We start from the raw sequence: 6,436 nt of genomic DNA on the forward strand, positions 1-6,436 counted from the left end.
ATGGGGAAAGGAATACAAGGGTGTCATAGGGAAAAGGAAGAGTGTGCTGGGTGCTGAGCGAGGAATTGCTCGGTCATGTGAAGAGGTCTAGATCTGTATCTGTAGTCAGAGGCCAGAACTGAAGGGCCAAGTCAGAGAGCTTGAAGGTCACAGCTGAGGCCCTGTTTCAAGATGTTTGACTTTATCCTGAGGGCAATTGGAAGCTGTTTAAGGATCTTAAGTAGAAAAGCTAACATGATTACATTTGTGTTTTGAAAAGGTCACTCTTCTCCCAGTGTGGAGAATGGATTTTAGGGGGGTAGGGTGAGCACTGGGAGGTCATTTGAGAGCTGTTGCAGTCACTGGGTTGGGGGTGATGGAACCTTCAACAGGACAGTTGGGAGGAGATGAGACATGGAAAGACATGAATAGATTTGAGGGTTGAATAAATTTTATGTAATAAAAACAAAGATATTTTTTTCTTGATTTTAGAGAGAGAGGAAGGGAGAGAGAAACATCGATTGGCCGCCTCCTGCATGCCCCACCCCCATTGGGGATTTGGCCCACAACCTGGGCATGTGCCCTGACCAGGAATCGAACCAGTGACCTCTTGGTGCATGGGTCGACACTCAACCATTGAGCCACACCGGCCGGGCAAAAAACAAATATTTTAAAAAATCAGAATCTTGAAATACTGGCTGAAAGCATGGTAGTACCCAGACAGAGAGGATGGGAGTCATCTTACCTGATGACTTTTTTCTTTTTATTCCTCACCCGAGGATATTTTTTCCATTTTATTATCAGATAGAGTGGGAGGAAGGGAGGGAGAGACATCGATGTGACAGAGCCACATGGACTGGTTGCCTTCCACACAACCCAACCAAGGCCAGGGATGAACCACAACCAAGGTATGTGTCCCTGACCAAAATTGAACCCACGACTCACTGGTCCACAGGCTGACACTCCAACCACTGAGCCAAACCAGCCAGGACATGACTCCTTTCTTAAACCCATCATTCCACTCAAGCCATTTTATGTCTCCAAGCCATCTTTATTCTATCCCATACACCCTTTTCAGAATCCCATCTTGCCATGAAGAACTGCAGAATTAAATACAACGCTGACATAAAATGGCTCTAACCTAACTTTTTCCAAATACACGGATCCTAAACTTTATCCTTCTATTTTTGGCCCAGAAATGGACTTGTTCTTAATTCATATGAAATATAAATCCAGTAAGTAAATGTGTTTCTGTTTTCCTTTAAAGTTTTTAGATGTTACATTGACTTCATTTCTGTCCTCGTCAGAACTACTTCACTTGTATTTAATATTCCAAACACTATTCTAAGGGATTTTTAACAAGTGGTTGTTGTTTTTAAGTGAAATCTTCCAAGAAACAGATATGCTCTCAGAGAAAATACATAGACACTGACTAAAGGTAAGAATATTCTTTTGCTTCAGGGTTATGACATGTGGGCCCAGTCTTCGCAGACCCATTGTAAGGAAGACATTCGTGTTGCTGTGTTCTTTTTTGGTACAAGCTAAGTCACAGTGGCCCTGCTTAGCAATTCAGACTGCTGAGCAAAGATGTAATGGAAATACATGCAAACGCTTTATGACTTCTCTAATGGCAATTATGTTTTCTAACTTTACCCCTTTCTTGGCATTTCTACATTTTGAAGGCTCCATCCGTTTCTTCTTCTGTTCTCGTAATTCCCCTTAGCGACCATCTATAAACAAAGTAAAATCTACACACAAGAGAATAGTTGAATAGCCAAGATTTAGGGCACATGTTTTTACGAGATGCTAAAATAAAAAGAAAGTTTACTGGAGGGTTGTTAAAAATATCACAGCACTATTTTTAAAAATCCCTATTTCACACTTAACACAGAAGGAACGTTAAAAAGATTATTTTTCTTTTCAAAATTTTTCTTTATTTACTTATTGTCTTGTGAAAATTGGAAAGTATAGATAAGCAAAAATTTTTAAATTGGCTATAATTTTATCATTCAGAAATATCCACTGTTAACATTTTGTCATATCATTTTTCCAGTCAAATGTATTTTACAAAAATGGAATAAAACTTGGAAATACAGCAAAGGGTCTAGTGTAGTAACTAAGAAAAAATCAGGGCTGGAATCCCATCACTTCCTCTCTGTGTGACCTGGCGTAGGTTGCTTAAATATTAAATGTACCGCCCTGGCCGGTTTGGCTCAGCGGTTAGAGCATTGGCCTGCGGTCCAGAGAGACCCTGGTTCCCTTCCCGCTAAGGGCGCGTACCTCGGTTGCAGTTTGTCAACGGCCTTGGTTGGGTTTTTGGGTCGATGTGTCCCTTTTACTTCGATGTTTCTCTCTCTCTCTCCCTCTCTCTCCCTCCTGCTCTATCTGAGAAAAAATGGAAAAATGTTCTCAGGTGAGGAAAAAAAAATATATATATATATATATATATTAAATGTACCTATTTCATAAAGTTGTTACAAAAATTAAATGAGTTCATGTTTTTTAAAGAGCTTAAAATAATGCCCGATACATATCAAGCAATTATTATATAGTATTGTAATCCACTTCTAAATATTTTAATATAAAATTAATATGCGCTCATTGTAAAGAAAATAAATACAGAGTACATGAAGAAGTAAAAGCTGCCCTCTTTCTCCCTCATAACCCCGTCACCTATATACCTAATATTTCAAATGAACAGAAGACTATGAGCATCGTTCCATGTCATTAAACATCTTTCCATGGCTCTATGGACTACAACTTTCATGAAAAGAAGTGCTGTGGATGTTATAAGTTCAGAATACCCAACAGTTCATATTTTATTTCAGATACTGCACACATAAGACAATCATAGAGATTACTTGAAAAGATGTTCCCTGAAGAATTCAGTAGTCATAAAACATCTTAAGAAAATCCTGAGCCCTGGCCGGTTTGGCTCAGTGGTTAGAGCATCAGCCTGCGGACCAGAGAGTCCCGGGTTCGGTTCCTGCTAAGGGCACGTACCTTGGTTGCAGTTTGTCCCTGGCCCTGGTTGGGGTCGTGCGGGTGGCAACCACTCGATGTGTCTCTCTCACGTCGTCGATGTGTCTCTCCCACGTCGTGGATGTGTCCCCCATCCCACCCCCCACCATCTGAAGATAAATGCAAAAAGTGTCCTTGGGTGAGGATTAAAAAAAAAAAAAGAAAATCCTTCTGATATTTATATTAATGGGAATGACTGAATTGCTCTTTGCATTTAGTTTATTGTCAGTTTACTAATTCCTCTCATTGGAAGCATGAGCAATATTCTAAAAAGCAAATTAAGGACTTGACACTCTGCTAGATGCAGTTCGTTTTTTGGTTATTTATACTGTTTAAATTTGTAAACAAACAAGTAAGCTGATGGTTTGTGGAAAACTGGTGACTAACTGATATACCAATTTTTTGATATAATATTTACTTGTGTATTTTAGAGCTGTTAAGAGCATATAATGGGTCCTAATCTGTAGCATTCATTTGACAACAGGAAGTTCAAGAAGTGATGGCAATAACAAGGAAAGTTGTAGAATTTATGGAAGACAGGATGTAAGGATTTTTTGGAAACTGACAGTTCTTTAGCAAATTGTATAACTGCTACTTTTCCACCTGCCAGATATGAAGTATATGGAAGCGTATGTGGCCAGTGTTTATTTTATAAAATTTGCACATGCAAACTAAATAGTCTGCGGTAATCCTCACCCTTCACCAGGCACACAGGTTAATCTGGTTATGCAAACATGAGCATGTTTGGGTGCCAAGGGCTTGGCCTGGTGGAGCCTAAGATTTTCATTTTAGAAAAGGCTATCCTAAGAAAAAAAATGTGTTCTGCAGCAGATAGTATCTGGTATCTGAATTTGCTGTTGGCACACTGGTCCTTGCATGTCTTCGAGGCATATGGAAATTGATGATGAAAGTGCCTCATGGAACTAGAGATATAATTTGATGAAAACTGAAGCAGCGAACTGTGAGAAACTGTGAAACCAGTGTCATCAAACAGTGCTTCAAAAATAATGAAACAGAACCACCAGCCCTTTATGAGTAATACTGGGTCAAAATGAGAAAAGCACATGGTATGTACAAAAAGTTTAAATATATGAGGTAATGCTCTTTTTAATTACTATTATTACAAAGACCACTCCAAAAGCCTCCACCCAGACTCCTTTCCATTTATCTCTAGTAGACAATGACATCACGTCTCCTGTAAATCGTTCAGACCCAGGGGATGGAATTGGCTCGTTCAATAGGCAATGCCATGTTGGGTGTTGGCACGGTACTTACAGCCTCTCTCCACATTATCCTCAAACTGAAAAGAACATTTGATGGTGGCCAAATGATTTAAAAATGTTTTCCTCTAGACTTGAAGCACTCAGAAAATCTGAAGAATAAAAATAGGTATAATTATAAAATGTCGTAGAAGGAGAAAACTCAAAAAGTGAAAACCACGCCAGTCATCTGAAGGCTAGCAGTTCGTGAAGTCATTAGAAGTCATTCCGTGCAGGCTGAGTTTAAGGAAAAGTCAGAGGTTGCTTTGTTCTTGACTCTGAGTGAAATCAAAACCTACCCAGACTCTATACAAAGGCAACTGTGGTCCGCCTTTTTCTTGCTTGGTATATGTCACTAAACACACGTAAATGACTTATATTCAGAGAAGCCTGTGATTCTATTCATATTAATCCATGTCTCAGGCTGGCAAAATGCCTGAGCACAATCAAAGGGGGGTGGGGTGGGGGGCAGAAGCCTGCCTTTTCAAACAGGCTAGAAAATTTGTACCAAAAGATCACAAGGCGACAGAGACAGCTGGAAAGATTGGAGCTGGGGCTCTGATTTTCATGCTAGTGGTACATCTAATGCAAAGGGAATGCAGAGGATGGACTGAGACTTATGCATGCTATTTCGTTCCACAACACTGTATGTACACAGAGGTAAAAATATGACAATTTAACAGTAACATTAGACTCTAGCACAACACAAAAATCCCTTGCTGTTTCAAAGAATGAACATATTCGAATCCAGCAACAAGTTGTTAATAAAATAAGATGAATACATAACAGAGGAAAAAGAGGGAAGCAATAATTTCAAACTTAGTCAATTAAAAGGTGAGGTTTTTACTAGTGGCCCTTAATAATAAAGTTTTGGAAAAATAGTCCTAACCAGTGTTTTACGTACATAGAATTTTCTACAAGATGGCTTAAAATGCTTGGGACACAAGGGATTTTCAAATTAAAGATTTTAGGGCATTTATGCTTCTGAAGGAATGTGTATGATATTTTTCCTTGGGTTTTAGTAGTAGTTTTATTCATAATAGAGAACCAAAAAAAGCAAGGTATTCAATGTAATTTTCTGTATCATCTCTATTTGAAGGAGTTTTTCACTCGAGGTGCTAGTCACTATAATCTTGGTCAGATGGCGGGTGTCATCCACCGCTGAAAGGCTGTGTGGGAAATGAAGGTCATTGAAAGTCTCATTGAGCTGTGCTAAAGGTCTCTGGGGTCCTGATTCAGGCGTGTTTTCAGACTCCCGCACTCTGTGGCCCTTGACAGACATGAAGACAAGCAAGACCAAAACAGTTTCTACCACACAACTGGTGGTCACAAAGAACAGCCCGTGGAGGTGTCTGTCACTGAAAGAAGTGGCCTCTGGAAGAGATCCGGAAGGGGAAAGATGCGGAAATGGAGTGTGTGTGTGTGTGTGTGTGTGTGTGTGTGTGTGTGTGAGAGAGAGAGAGAGAGACAGAGACAGAGACAGAGAAAGAGAGACACAGAGAGAGAGATATGACAATATAATATTCGAACACTGAAAGTAAAATTAAGTCTTGAGAAATATCAGTGTTGGACTCATAGGCATGTCTTTTCTTCTTCTCTTTTATGTCCAACAACCTTACTTAAAGAAGAAAAAAAAAAGAATGAAAAAAATAGATTGGTCAATCAGACAATTACATTTGAAAAATCTTCTAGAACCTTCTGGCATCTTAGGGAAATTGACTAATAAGTTCCAAAAGAAGGAATGGAATATTCCTGGAAACAACCAACGTATTCTTTTACTTCATTATTTCATTTAAAATTTTTATCTTGAATAAAACAACCTCATATTCTGCACACTAATTATATCATTTGCTATTTTTCTAATGTGTTTTTTTGACATTCATGTGCTCTGACATGAAAATTCTTTTCTTTTAGCGTGATATTTTTATTCCTGACTGATAATATTTATTGAAACATACATTGTCATTTAAAATGTGTGTACATTCCCTGAAGCTTGTTTGAAAAACAAGAGCACTCTAAACACATATATACATTAACTCATGTACATATAGTATGTAAATTTTTTAAGCAAGCCAGGGTAAGATAAAATCCTAAAGCTAATATGTAGAGGCTTCTCTCCTGCCCTGGTTTTCTAAATAAACAGCAGGCCCTAAGGGCTCTTTGAACTCACTTGAGTG

The sequence above is a fragment of the Molossus molossus genome, unplaced genomic scaffold (assembly GCF_014108415.1).
Source record: "Molossus molossus isolate mMolMol1 unplaced genomic scaffold, mMolMol1.p scaffold_m16_p_13, whole genome shotgun sequence".
In the NCBI taxonomy this organism is placed as follows: Eukaryota; Metazoa; Chordata; class Mammalia; order Chiroptera; family Molossidae; genus Molossus; species Molossus molossus.